This window comes from Python bivittatus, unplaced genomic scaffold (genome assembly GCF_059951505.1).
Source record: "Python bivittatus isolate LINGU-HERP-01145 unplaced genomic scaffold, Pbiv_v1 ctg000480_np1212, whole genome shotgun sequence".
NCBI lineage: Eukaryota > Metazoa > Chordata > Lepidosauria > Squamata > Pythonidae > Python > Python bivittatus.
In genome coordinates, this window is record NW_028277075.1 from 103,070,259 (window position 1) to 103,085,640 (window position 15,382).

A 15,382-nucleotide genomic window follows, 5' to 3' on the forward strand; every position below is an offset into this window, starting at 1 on the left:
GTCTAATTCATTGTATCATCAGTTTAACAGCTGCAAACATTTGCAATGTCATCTAGCTGAAATTGAAGTGTGCTCTTAATTCTTTTCTCTTCTTCACATGCTTGTTTGTAATATTCATAGAATCATATTATGTATGAATTTGGAAAGGACCTTATAGATCACTTATTGCATCTTCTTGCTCACTAAATTATCCAGACTATCCAGGTCCTCCTTGAAATCTGCTGTAGGATTCTGTTCTGCACAAGTAAGCTTTTCTCCTGCATGCACGATTTTGTTATTGTTGCTGCTACTATTTTTATTACTACTACTATCCTACATTATTGTTGTGGTTGCTATTATTATTATTACTATCCTACCCTCTCTCCAACTCTGTGGCTTACATGGAAAGTAAGCAATCTTAGGAGGTAGGTTGACCTGAGAGAGCGTGATTGGCCAGAAACACATAATAAAAGTGGGGATTTGAGTCTCCCTAGTTTTGCTATAACACCTTAATTGCTAGACACTAGGTCTAATATAATATATACAGTTCTATGCATCTAGCATATATATAAGCATGCAAGACATTTTGTTGTTCAAAGCAAAGCAACCATTGCATTTTCCTCTTCCTGTTGCTTCAGCCAAGGCACATAGTATCCAAGGCTGGACAGCCTTTTATACAAAAGAAGTAGAAAATCCCATAAGTACTACTCCTCATTCCTGACTGTGAAAATGTATTATCAACAAATGAAATGTATTTACTATTGCAATTACATTCCACCTTTTCCTGAGAGTTCAAGGCAGTGTACATGGGGGTCTCCCCCAATTTCACCCCCTAACACCATCCTGGGAAATTAAGCTAGAAAATGAAAGAAAGGAATGGTTTCCATATCACTCTGGAGGTACATTCCAGACAGAAGTTGAACTGGATCTCCCTGGTGTTAGTTTAATAGCTTAACAACAACACTATGCTTGTTCTAACTAATAATTAATTGTCCTTTCTGTCTAATAGTGCAACCACCCTCTTCCTTTCCCTTTCTGTGCGTATGTGTGTCTGCATCAAATATCAACAATAAACTAGGATCTACATTTTTTTCCAGTTCCCATCTTAATGCTAATGCTCCATTATGACTCTCCACAAACACACTGAAATGAAAATGGAAAGTTATTGTACTTTTTCACCATTTTTGCAAGTGATTTACAAATCTGTACATGCATCCTCAGTAATGTATAAGCCGCATCATGTCAGTAGCACTTATTCCCAGCTAAGCATGTAAAGGACTCCAGCTTTAGTTACCCAACACAATTTTTCTATAACGGCAGATAATGAATCACATTAAAAAGAAAATAATTCATGTCCAATCCAAAAGTAAGGGCTGCTTCCACATTGCCTATTGTATATTAAGTTCTTTTTCTTTTTCAGCATTTGTTTTCAACTAGTCTTATCTTCCTCATTTATGAACACTGTGAACCCTGGAATTAAGAGATACAACAGCTTTCTTTAAAATAAGTTCCTGGCACCTCACCAGATAAACTAATGCTTCAAAGAAGTTGAGAATCTACAAGCGTGAGGGGGTGTTGAGTGATTTTGTGAACGAAAGAAATAATCAGATGCTAAATAAGGGATAAGCGCTTCCTAACCATATTCTCATCTGAGTAGAAGGATGATAGAAAAGTGCCTAAGTCCTTCAGACTGTGGGAAGATGCATAAAGGTAGCCTGTGACATACTCCGGGGAAAGGCTGGGTGGTCTGTAAGCGTGAGGACATGCAAGGCAGAGGCATCGCTCGGTAACATTTTGCTGTGTAAGGTGAAAGTCGTGACAGAAGATGTGAAGCAGGGGGGACAAAAATTCTCCCTTCGGCTTTTGAGCTAGATAAGGGAACCAAGGCAATGAACTTTTTCTCCCAACGCAGAAAAGAAAAGTGATTTGGTGGGGTTATCTCAACCTAGTCTCCCTGACACTCCAGAAAGAATGTTGCCCAGCGTGAAAAGCATTCCTGCTCTTTAAAGGCCTGCTCTGTGCATCTTCAGCCATGCAGATGGAGTGCTGAGTAATGGACAGAAGACACGCTGTAATTATATGACAGCAGCTACAGAGCTGGTTATCTCTTCCCATGAGGAAGCTATTGATTAAGTTTCAAGAAAGAGAGAGAGAGAGAGAGAGAGAGAGAGAGAGAGAGAGAGAGAAAGCATTTCACTTTGACCTTATTTTAAGTCAACCCATCTCTCAAGATCCATACAAATGCCATTCAAATTTTCTACATGACCCAGAGTTTCAGTTAGCTAAAGTTTCAGCCTTCCTCAATTTGATGTCCTTCACATATGGAAGGGCACCCCCATAATATATGCAACACTTTTGCTCCTCCAAAATCATATTGCAAATAGATGATGTACACGGATAATTGTTCTTCCTTATCTGAGTCAAAGGTAAACATAAAAATACAAATTCCATCAAATAAATGCTTTCCTTTTCTTTCCATATATATAATTTTATTGATAGTTCCACTATAATTAAAATCTAATTTCATTTTAAACAATCATCTTATTAGTTTAATTTTAATTGATACCAGATTCATTATGAACAACATGTCTTTGTTTTCAGGAATGTATTATTGGTTCTGTTATAAACTATTTTCACATTAATTCATCTTAGACCCAATTTCCCAGCTGAGAAAGTGGCATATCCGTACTTTTTTTTAAAGAGTTCTGCATCAGAGAATATGCTGTCTTCCTTTACTATATTCCTAAATCTTCTAAACTGATAGCATTTCCAGTTAGCTTCTATCATTTTTCACTGTAGACCAGCATAAAATAATTTCCAACTGAAAGTAAAATTTTGGTATTTCCTTTTTTTCTGTATTCCAATCAAGGCATATATATGATACTGCTACTTCACTCAGTTTTCCTTTCCTTTTCTTTTCTCCAAATGTATACATTGTTGTACATTAGAACAACAACAATATATTTAGTTGTTCTAATACTAACCAAATTATTTTATTATCTTTTCTAAGGCACTTTTTGCTAAATAACATTAGATGCTTAAGAAAGCTACTTCTCCATTTTATTTTTTTTACTCTAAAATTAAATTGTCTAATCTTGTTAGACATCACCTTAATCATAAATATATCATATTTTACTCTTTTTCTGAATACTGTAATTTTGTGACAATGGACAAAGATGTATTTTGGAATCATGTCTATGGAACATTCTCCCCCCAACCCCCGAGATCGGGTTAGCTCCATTCCTGCCATCATTCCGGAAGTCCCTCAAGACCTGGTTATGTCACCAGGCCTGGGGGTCCCAGGGAACCAGAGATATTCTTAGATGGCTCCACTGTGGCTGATCTTTTTTACTCTCTCTGTATGGTTCGTATATTTTAAATTTTTCATAGTGTTCTCCATTTTTAATAATGACTTTTTATATTTTTATAATGATTACCTGAAAATAACAAGAGTGGGTCAATCTACATCCACAGGCTGTGTCTGCAGTGCGAAACGTGTGTGCTTCATCCAGGATAAGCAACTTGATGCCTCTCAGATATTTTCAACCTGAACCCCTATCAACAACCATAAGCACAGCTAACAGCAAGGGACTGTAGATGTGGTAGCACAAACCATCAGAAGAACACTAGGTTGCCTACATCTTACTTAATCCTTTTATCATGCCATTTCCCCATTAACTCCATTACCAGCGTCACTGCCCTTGTTCATAAAAAAACAAGTGCACACGGGTCAGCTCTATCCTTGTGGCAAAACTTTAAAGTGATGGAGATACATTTGTGTGTAGATTCAGTTTCAGTTTTAGGGCAGGTTGGCAGAAAGGAATCTTGAGCAGCTCCAAGGATTGCCTTGCTACATGAAGCGGTGTTATTTGAGAAACTAGCACGGACATGATGTCTAATTAGGACAATATTCTAAAAGAAAAAAAGTAGATACTGCCCCCATAAAACAGATACCACAAAAAAGCTCTGTGCTTTCATACCCTCATTTTATAGACCTCTGCTTTTGGAAATTTCCTTTCCGCTGGGAAAGAGTACAGTGTGCAGTTATATATAACCTTTATATCTATTCTTGGATCTATTTATTTTCTATTTATTAAGAATATTGTATATTGTAATTTTAATTGATTTTAACTGTTTTGTAAACCGCCCAGGGTCATTTCAATGAGATGGGCAGTAACAAATTTGACAAATAAATAAATAAATAAATAAATCCTCTTATATCTTTGTCTGGCATCTACCCTCCCCTTCTTGGGAAAGGTGGTTGAGAAGATGGTTGTGCAACAGCTTCAGAGGACCTTGGATGAAGTGGATTATTTGGATCCTTTTCAGTCAGGATTCAGACTTGGGTATGGGATGGAAAGCATTGGTTGAGTTTTTGGATGATCTCGGGTGGGCAGGATGGGGGTTGTGCATCCATCCTTGCCCTACTTGACCTTTTGGTGGCTTTCAATACCATCAACCATGGTATCCTTCTGAATTGGCTCAGGGAACTAGGGATGGGCGGCACGGCGCTGTGCTAGTTTGCCTCCTTTCTTCGGGGTCGATTCCAGTCAGTGATGATCAGGGAGGAGAGATCCTGCCCACAGCCCCTACTATGTGGAGTGCCGCAGGGTTCGGTGCTCTCTCCTCTCCTTTTTAACATCAGCATGAGGCTACTGGGTGAGCTCATCCATCACCGAGGGGTGAGGTATCATCAGTATGCTGATTATACCCAATTATACATCTCTGCCCCTGGCAAATTAAGTGATGCTGTGAATGTCTTATTTTGGTGCCTGGAGGTTGTGAGGATCTGGATGGGGAAAAACAGGCTTCAGCTCAACCCTGGCAAGACTGAGTGGCTCTTGGGGGCTACTGGTTCTATAACCATGCCATCTTGGTGCTGCATGGGGTGGCACTGCCCCAGACAGTTCCAGTGCGCAATCTGGGGGTCCTCCTGGACTCACAACTCTTGCTCAAAGAGCAGGTGACAGTCATGGCTAAGACAGCCTTTGCACAGCTTCAGGTTGTATGCCAGTTGTGCCCATTCCTGGACTGGGAAGCTCTGCTCACAGTCACTCATGTCCTAGTCACTTCCAGATTGGATTATTGTCATGCGCTCTACATGGGGCTACCTTTGAAGAGTATTTGGAAGCTTCCGCTGGTGCAGAATGCAGTGGCGTGGGCAGTTATGTGCACTCCTAGGACAGCACATGTTACACCTCTGCTCCGCAAACTGCATTTGTTGGCAGTTTGCTTCTGGGTCCAGTTCAAGGTGCTGGTTTTAATCTTTAAAGCCCTTCAAGGCATGTGACTGGGTCATCATGGGGTTTGTATATATTTTAGTCTTAATTAACCTCTACTTTTAGTGTTGACTTTTTTATATTTTTAAATGCTTGCTTTTATATATGTATTGTTTTTTATTTGATTATTGTATGTCACCCAGAGTAACTTCTCGTGAGATGGGTAGCTATATAAATTTGTTTAATCAATAAAAGAAATAAAATCTTGGAGACCCACATAGGGCATAATGCAATGTGCAGTATTTTTCCCAAGTGATCAAAATATCTAATGAGTACCAAGCTGCAGGTGAGCAGAAAATGAGAGTTGTAGCAGGGAAGAAAGCCTGGGTTCAAATCTAGCTCAGCCTGGAATCTTAGAGGCTGAAATCACACAGTAGGAACAGCAGTGAAATTTAGTTTCTTTATGAACGCATTTGATAGCTCCAGCTTCCAAGCAATGCCCTGAGAATTGGGCACTAGGTTCATAAACAAAGCAACCTAAAAAAAAAAACACCAGATGGTTTGCAGTTAGACTGTTTCATAAAGGAGCATCTGTTGGCATCAACAGATATCAGATACCACTTCATTTGGTATCACACAAATGCACCCAGAGGGCGATCTGGGCCACTACCGACCTATGTCTCACCAGGTTGTTGTGCGGATAAAAGGCAGCTGTGTATGCACTAAGACAGAAAGCCAACAGGAGAAACTAGTGATGGGTAGGAAATTGGGCTGGTTTCTTTTCAAGCAATAAACCATCCATTTGGGGATTGTTTCTGTCCTCCAAACTGAGCATCCTACTAGCTCTTGGAATGTGTTCACTGAGTTGCTGTGGCATTTTCAGTGTCCGGTCTTTATCCATGTATACCATGGACAAGGCAGATTGCCTGTGCTGGTGCTGTCTGTAGTACAAAAACTTTTCTTCAGCTTCCACAGAGCTGTTCTATGGTCTGACTTTTTAACCATTACCTTTGTACATCATAGGATGTTGCATCATAGATGGAGGAAAAGAAAAGAAGGAACAAGTACCATCAGACATGCTGTTGTTTGGGAACTAAATGTAAACTATTGTGAGCTGCTCAGATGAAGAATGGAGGAACAAATGTAAGTAATAACAAGAATCTGAGCTGGCAGGCGGCCCATTACAGTAACCAATTTTATCACCTCCAGAGCACGAGGTCTGGCCCTCAAACCTTCATGCATTAAGTACAAGATGTAAGGATCCTCGGTGTCAAATTTCAGCATTTGTTACAGATGTAGGAAAGAAAGTGTGACGTTTGCTGGGGGACATAATACCATCACCAAGGTGGAATCTTAATAGCAACTATCTCCTGCAGTAAAGTTGGGAAGATATTATAGTAACTTCTCCCATCCTCTGATGAAAATACTAGAAGTAAAATCACTCCACTGGTAATTAACCTCTGAAGAAAGTCAGCTTCATTGCAAATATAATGACCTCATAATACAGAGGATTGAATTAATTGAAATCTTGTTAGTTCTAACCATTCTGCAGTTCAAAATCAGATGGCAGCATTAGAAATAGATACAACATATTCCATCTACAATTCCTTTCTTTATATATTACACATACATTTTGCATTTTCTCAGAAAGAAAACTAGTGGTGTCTTATCTGTGTAGAGTTTGCGATGATATTAGTAATCACTGTTGAAAAACAAAGCAGATATTTACAAGGGCAGAAAAGACCTACTTTTGTGACATTTAAAAGCTTTTCAGTGAACTGGGTGATAAAGCGGTGGGGTGGGGGGAGAGAAAAACAGAGGATTCAGATCTATTCTTGGTATTAAAAATCAACATGCAAAAACGAAAAGTGCTGGGCTCTGTCAAATGTTCTGGGATTGCAAATTTCTTACCAGATATATTATTTTGCCCCTAGTGAAGGTGACTGTTTCTCAGTGTAATAGTAATTCATGGTACTGTATATTATCTCACAGTATGTCAGACAAAAAGAAAGCAGCCAGCTTTTTTGATAGGGGTCAAGGCAAGAAGGCAATATACATCTGATGTACCAAGTGGGGCTACTGTATCCCAGCTGCAGAAAACCTTGTGCTGCCATCTAACAGTTGTCTGGATATTTACAGCCAGGTATGGTAACTCTAACACTGACTCCCCCCAGTGGCCATGAAGTTGTTCTAAACAAGGAAATTAGGCAATGTCTTTGAATAAAATGTCTTATAGAATTCCAGATACAAAGTGGTGGTGATAGAAGCCAAACTCATTGGTGTCCAGAATTCTGAAGCATTTCTTTGGGACAGTCCATTGGGTAAGACTTGGAGACATTTTGGACCAAAAAAAACCCACTTTGGAAGGGGGGGGTATCCTGCTTATCTTATTCTTTAAACCACCCCAAATGGGGAAAATCCGTTTTTGATGGGTGTATTTTTGTTTTTGTTTTAAAGGAGCCCCTCCAACCCCAGAATGGCCTGAAATATCATCTCTGCCCACTGTAGTATGTTCTGCAGAGTGCATGTGAAAGGTAAGGGGCTGAATGCAGGCTGTAGGCTGCTCACCTCTGCTCTGCACAGACATGGGATTTATGCACCATTATACATTTTAGGTGGCTGTTCAGTCTCTATGCTCAGTGAATTATAGTTTTAACCCCAAGACCTGAGGTACTATGATCGAAAAATGTTCTATGTTTGCTGAGAAAACTTTTCCCAATATTTGCTTATTTCCCTGGTAGGAAATATTTTCACTTCTAATTGATGTATACTTACAAAAGCTACACTTTGCTATGTGATTACCATAGTACAAGCTAGAACAGCAGGGATGTGGAAACTTTCTAGATTCTGCTGAACTGCAACTCCCAATATCCTTCAACATTGGCCATACTGACTGGAGCTTCTAGGAGCTATAGTTTAGCAATACAGTATCTAGAGGACTACAGCCCAGATAGAGGAAATACTTGTTTCACATTTCAGCTTAAAAGAGACAAATCACAGAACACTCATTTAGAGTCTTTTGAATTATTGACTGGATAGTTCCAAATGGATTTCCTCACACAGATGCTAAGTCAATGACTTCTCCCTCCCATATGAAATGTATAGGAAAAAATATGCTATGAGATATCTGCTATTCATTTTGATAGAGTTGTACCAACAAAGAAACCTCCAATTGTATCTTCTTATGAAAACTGAAGTCATAAAGAGGTACAAGTCCAGGAATAATGGTATGACTATATTCAAGTTAACAACAGATTCATTGTTTGAAAGAACCAGAGTGTTCAGTTAACATTCTAAGGACCATCACACTGAAGCCCTGCAATAGGGTTAACTGAGCTACTAACAAAAGGTGTGGTTAATGAGATAGTAGTATGTGTGTGTGTGTGTGTGTGTGTGTGTGTGTATATGAAAGAGAGAGAGAATTTCAGTATAATTTTAATGAGATATTACAGCACACAATAGCAGTTGGTAACTTTTACCATGATGACTCATACTTAGTCATTATTTCAGTGGGTTTTGAGATGGAGATTTGTTACAGACTGTTAACTTGGGTAGAGCGCTTGACTGATACAACCTGCACCAAATACTAAAAACAAAATAAATGTGACAGGCTGGAATGGAAACACTTTGTTCCACCTCTAGTTGCTCTATCATGAGAGAGGAAGTCTTGTAATTATAATTGTTGAACAACATTTTGAGGGCATTGTGAAGAATTCTGGTTTCCATTCCAGGAGATCTTTTAAAATATTTTAGGACTGGGGTGAACAACCTTTTGGTGACCAAGACCTCACTAACATTTGGGGGACTGAAAACCATGCAGTGGATGGTCCCACAGCCTTTGTAGGTAGGGATTGGTTTGAGAAATTCTTCCTTTCTTTAATCATGATAGGCCTACAGTTAAGGGTAGCACTACATTTTTCATATGTTTCCCATCCCCAAATGGAAAGATATTAGACCACTGTTTTCAGTAATTACAGGAGGGGCCCTAAGAGCTTCAAAAAGGGAACTCAGGGATCATATGCAGGCCAGAGGCATATGTTCTGCAGGTCTGAAGTTTTGCTTTAGAACATTTGTGTGACTGTTTCATAACAACTGTGGCACTCACCTTTGCTTTTGTTTTTTCCCACCAATGATCATGTTACACCTATACCATGGCCTGGTGGATTTCAGAATTCCACCAAAAAACCAAAACAGAACCTAAAGTATACCCAAACCTATAATACACATGTCAGGAGTGCAGGAATATTGCAAGAAAAAGGAGCTAAATTTGTCCCTGGGACATGTCCATGTTCTCTGTAGAAAGCCAAGTGTGTGCAGTGCCCAGCAACACTGATTGCTTTCAGATCATGAACCAATAGAAAACTGATGAACCTGTCAGTCTCCATTTTAGATGAGAAATACTCAAATCACATTATTTATGAAAAATCCAGTCTCATGTCCTATTGCATAGCAAAGATACTGGCTATACAGTTAGCTGTAGGCATCCGAAGCTCATTTTTCAACTTAATAACAGCAGATAACTTAATAACTTAAAAACCAGCTTCCTTGAGCAGCAAATTTTGGGTGCCATGAAAGGATTGGGCTTGGCAAATTGTTTGAGAGACTTTGGCAGCTAGCAGCATACCAAATCCAGGAAAAGAAGCAGACAGACTACAAGGCCTATACTACCACTAGAAGACAGTAAAAACATTTTTTAAAGTCTTTGTTGCCATCTAGTGGCCATCCAGATTTTTACTGATTTTAAAAAGATATAGAGCAACAAGTTGTTGGTTATTTAATCATCTTGTTATGGTTGGAGAAAGGAAGAAAAATATTAGTATGACTTTCCGCCTCAAGTGCCAACATGACTTGGTTGGATTTACAAATGCTTCACCTTGATTTCAGGAGGCTTTTCCACTTCAGGCAACAGAATGCCTTGGACTACCCCTACTGGAGTTTATGACATGGAGTCAAATGACGCTATAGAATAATATCCTATAGATGATTATTTACCCATCTGTTTGTTCATCTAGCCTAGCACTGCTTGGTGACACATACTTTCCAAGGGTCAATTTCTTGGATCTTCTGGTAGAGCTAGAAGAAATGTCTAAGTGAAACCCTGGACAGCTAGTTTTAGTCAGAGCAGATAATATCAAGCAAGATGGACCAATGGTTTGATTCAGTAAGATTCTGCAATTTCTTCAGTCTTTAATTAATCTTTTCATCACAAAGACTTAAGTTGTCATGTCCAATATCCATTGATAAAAACATATTAATGACTTACCTCACAGGGTGATGGCAATGCTGTATCAGATGAATGTTTCACTGCAGGTTGTGGAAAATGATAGTAACAAAAGCTATGTATTGTTTAGCTGAGTGCATAAATTAATTTATCTGCCCTTAAAACTGTGGGTTGGGAAATCTGTTTATTTATCAGTTTAACTGCAGCATGTTCACCAATCAGTCAGGAGTAATACTATTGGAATAACAAAAAGAACTCTCTGAAGTCATGATTTCCAGTTGTTATTTTATCTGTGTCTACCTCCTGCCCTTGCATGTCTCTGCACATTTCTCCAGTGACATGGCAACATTACACAAGTTCACCCTCCTGTCAATAATGACTTCACAGGACATAGTTGTTCTTAGGTGCTTCCTAGTTTGATAGCCTTGCTGTATACCTGTTACACAAAGAGGATCAACCGAGTGCAATATCCCTCAATTGAATATGCCATTCCATCCTCAATCCTTCTACAATTATAGCTTTTATGTCAAAGCTTTACAGCTTTATCACCTCAAGCAATATTTTACAGCTGTCAAGAATGATTTATGCAATAATGACTTAAATGGCAAAATGAAGTCCTCAGAGGAAGTGCTGTCACATATTTCCATGGCAAATAACTTTATTAAAACAAAAATATTGATGTGCTATGTAAACACTATTTTACCTCCAAAGATACCTAATCAGATCAGTCTTCAAAAATAAAAAGACTGTGTAAAGGATGTCATGAAGTTTATGTGAAGGAACACCGTGTGTTCTGTTACTCAGAATTTAAATACCGGTACTTGCTGATTTAGCAACTTTGGAGAACATTTTATTTTGATGCAACTGGACATAAGGTTCACATATACTTCTATACTTTAACCCTCCCTCTCTACTTTGAATAGGATAGTCTCCAAGTCAAGAAGAACATAGGTTCTTTGCTTTTAGGCAGGAGTAGTCCCATTGCAATGTATCTCCAGGAATTTTCTGCTTCTTTCTGACTATTTTACAATAAGCCACTGAGTAACAGCTTGTGTGTGGCATAAGATTCAAACCCTAGCCAAACGACTCTATTAGATAAACAGAGCTAGGAAAGGAATGCAGCTTAAGCACAACTCTTTACAGTGGAAGTAACAGTAACAATTGCAGTACATGTATAATTCCAGAGAGTAATTTTTCAAGATCATGGAAGCGTTACTGTGCTGAACTTCCTGGGAAAGTGATGAATCCAGGGACATTTCAAGGCTGCCATCTGAGGAGACCAAGATTAATTGCTGTGACAATGGAAATGTAACCTGCAGTTGTATCCCTCGTGGCTAAACAACAGGTAGATCTCCAGATATGGTTAAACTCCAGCTTCCAACTTCCCTAACCAATATGGACAATGGCAAGGAATTCAGGAAGCTGCAGTCCTCCATTTCTGCTACACCTGTTCCATTCAAAGCAAAGGAACTTGTTTCTCACTAGACATAAGCAGATGTGCTTATTGCTGTTATGTATCAGTCACTATCCTAAGAACAGAGAAATAAAATATTACATCATATCTCTTTTTCAGGGACAAATAAACTGAAATGCATTTGCTTCAATCCAATGAACTCATAATCAATTGCAAGGAATGGTATGTGCATGTACATATGTAATCACAAAAGTGTGATTACAACCTTTGAAGGTTCTGCATACAATTTCTAATACACTTTAAAGGTCAATAAACAGATCCTGTAAAGCCCAAGCCCTTTTTAAATTTCCACATCAGTATTTCTTTATTAACTACTTCCATATCAGATGCTCATACCTGCTTTGAGTTCCCCATGTCCTTATTCCATGGGTAGTTTGCATCTGAGGAATAGAACTTCCTTATCCAGCATACTCTACTCAACTCACCATTAATGCAACAGGTTTGTCACCTTCAGTTTTTATAAACTTCTGATTAACTGGCAATCTGTGGGTTTTGTCATTTCCATGGTTAGTGGCTGAAGTTAAACAACAGGCTGGATTTACACAACACATGGACCCACAAAAGTCTAAGCTAGGTTGAAGCTATCTAAGCTTTATTTAGGTGTAGCCACAGTATACACAGTATACAAAAAGCTAGGATTCTTCAGAAGCACCAAAAAGACAAATGCACATGGCACAATAACAAGAGCCAATAATTAATTGGTTTGCCTTCCTTATTCAGTCATAAAGCTTTCTAAATAATCTTGTGCCAATCATAAAAATAGTATCTGTGCTACAGACTTATTTGGTTTTACCAGTTACTAGGCTGCAAAAAGCCAGATGGCCACTAGAAGGCAGCAAAACGTTAGGGTTTTCTGCATATCTTCACCACAATCTAGCAGCTGTCAGGTCTTTTATGTAAGTTTAAGAGCTGGAGTTTCTTCAGATCCTGAGAACTGCAATATGATGACAGCACTAGGAATCTTTGTGAGATGCCTACATTGTCTGTTAGTGAAAGAATTAATATTATACTAATCTAAAGCTAAAGTCCTAGAAATTAGATCCCATTGAACAGATGACCTATTTCTGAATACAATGGAACACATACAATTGTGGCGATTCTCTATCACTTAGATGGTGCCAACATCTTAATGTATGTTCTATCAGGAATCAAAGCCACCAAGATGGTAGTTGCAGCAACACAATGCTGGGCCTACCCCTTTTGTACACACGTGTAAGACTGATGCATATACAAAAGAGGTGAGGCTTGCATTACGATGCTGCTCCCACTGTCTAGCTCATTTTGACCTCTCCCATCTGCGGAAGCTGTAGCAGGAAGGTTATTTTACTGTTTTTAGCTTTGTTGTACGCCACCCAGAGTCGCTATGGTGAGATGGGCGGCTATATAAATTGATTTAATAATAATTTAATAATAATAATAATATTGAGAAAATAACTACTAGGCCACCATAAGGATCCTAAAAGAAGGGCACTGCAGAAGCTCGACAAAATAAATTGAGAACATAAATATCCACAGATATTCACAACCACATTTGCATCAAGAGACATACTTTCTCCTGACTTGGAGAATTTTTTCAAGGAAATATATCATATGCTTATTCAAGCTTTTAAAAAAATTGTTTTGTTTTCAGGAACTATGTTTATCAGCAAAAGGAATCCTTCACCAATGCTAGTCCACCAATGTCACCACAAGCATTGAAGAGCCACAGGAGTCACAGCTTCTTTAAAGTGCAATTGTCCCTTTATGGTCCCTTTCTACTGTCACAATTCTCAAATGAATGCAAACAGCACGCTGGTGGGTCTCCAAAGCTTAATTAAAGCTCAAGATTTGAATATATCACATCGCTTTGCATTTGTCCTTCAAACAGATATACAGTGCAAACAAAAATAGAGAACAACATAATTTTGTATTACTCTAGCTGAACGATTAGAAAATGAAATAAACGAAGCCTTCAGAAATAATTAGTATTGTCATTCGCTTATCTGGATGCATTTTGACAAATGAATGTGCATCTGAAGTTTATAACCAAATACATATTACGTGATTCCTACCAAAACAATGATTCGTTGTGCAAATCTTAATCAGTTCAAGCTTTAAAAATATCTGATTTACCTGTTTGAAACAGGTAGATTTTTAAAAAAATCTCCCTGAGTTATTACTCAGTGTTTGAAACAATATATTCAGATGATTGTTTAAATATGACTATACTGTATAGCAGCAAGCATCTTATTCAATCAAATGAAATGCACCATTTATATTAAACATATGGCCATGCAGTTTTTTTTATTCTATGATGTGAAGCAGCAATTAATATAGACAAAACACAGTCCACAGTGAAAATATCTGTCAGTCCTTAATTCAACTGAGATTTACATATGTATGCAAGGGATAAAAGTTGTCTTTAGAATGGCAGTCACATTTCATATGTAATGTGGTTGGATGTTTAATATCAACCCAGTACTTAAATTCTGATTCAGCTATTGGGCACATTCTTAACTCTGCTCAGATTACCAATAATCGAGTGCAATGCTTTGGTCCAAAAAGATGCCTTGGACCATACAGGGGCATGAACATAACACCTATCTCAAACTTTTCAAAGCCATTACATCTTTTTCTGAGAACAGTAGGAGAGAGTAGTCTGCCACCTGCTCCAGAGCACTCTTTTGGAATAAAATCCAAAGCACCAAATAGCCCAAATTTTCAAGAGCATTCACTGGTAAATTTATAATGAGGAAATGTGAAGTAAGCTTTCCTTACACATGATACAACTACACATGCATGTATCCAAAAACATATTATTTTTAACTACATATATTGCCATATTTCAGCACTGATTTGGAAGAATTCCCTTACAGTTTTAACTGTGAGAGAGAAAGTAGAAAATAGACAGAATATTGACAAATTCTATGAATGAATTCAATGTGAAGTAATAAAAATATAAGGGGAACTAGACATGAATCATCATTCACTGGAAATAGTAAAATGTGCATATTCAGCATATGTTCTGACAGTACTTGATTTTTAAACTTGAAAAACAATCACAATCACAGACATACAACTCAGTGTTCCCAGAACTGGAGTCCTTCCCTTCTTTCCTCCTGTCGTTTACTAAACTGAAAACAAGCCACAAATGTGGTCTCTTTGGAACATCCCATGTGAAGAAAGCAATTCACATCACTTCAGCACTATGCAAATAGAAACCTGTTTATACACCAATCCAGAGCTGTTTTTAAATGAAAGTAAACTGGATTGCTGGTGTGGAAGTGGCCGTTCCTCTAATATGCAGCTAGGATAACAGCCCCTTGTGTCCTATCCCAATTTCCTAGGATGAGCAGGCTAGCATTCTTTTAGTACATCAATAAAAGGCGTGTTCAAGAGATCCAGGAAAGAAGTACCATATACTTCTTATGCACTTGACAGCCAATGAGCATCTCAACCGTCATCAGAAGCTGGCTTTCAAAACTTGTTTTGACACAAATGCAAAAATGA

General features: G+C 38.3%; 1 protein-coding gene and 1 long non-coding RNA gene across 8 annotated transcripts in view; one reads left to right on the forward strand and one right to left on the reverse strand.

The window, feature by feature from the left end:
* The window catches only part of LOC112541911 (uncharacterized), a 36,143-nt gene extending 20,777 nt beyond the window's left edge, over nt 1-15,366 (forward strand). Inside the window, exons 3-6 of one of the 2 annotated variants that reach the window (XR_015797252.1) lie at nt 6,222-6,341; nt 7,435-7,519; nt 7,656-7,732; nt 13,524-15,366. This is a non-coding gene — a long non-coding RNA (uncharacterized LOC112541911). The remainder of the gene's footprint in view (nt 1-6,221; nt 6,342-7,434; nt 7,520-7,655; nt 7,733-13,523) is intronic. The other variant, XR_015797251.1, reaches the window with a different exon arrangement.
* The window catches only part of KCNH7 (potassium voltage-gated channel subfamily H member 7), a 363,576-nt gene that overhangs the window by 283,637 nt on the left and 64,557 nt on the right, over nt 1-15,382 (reverse strand). The gene's annotated exons all lie outside the window — the stretch shown is intronic.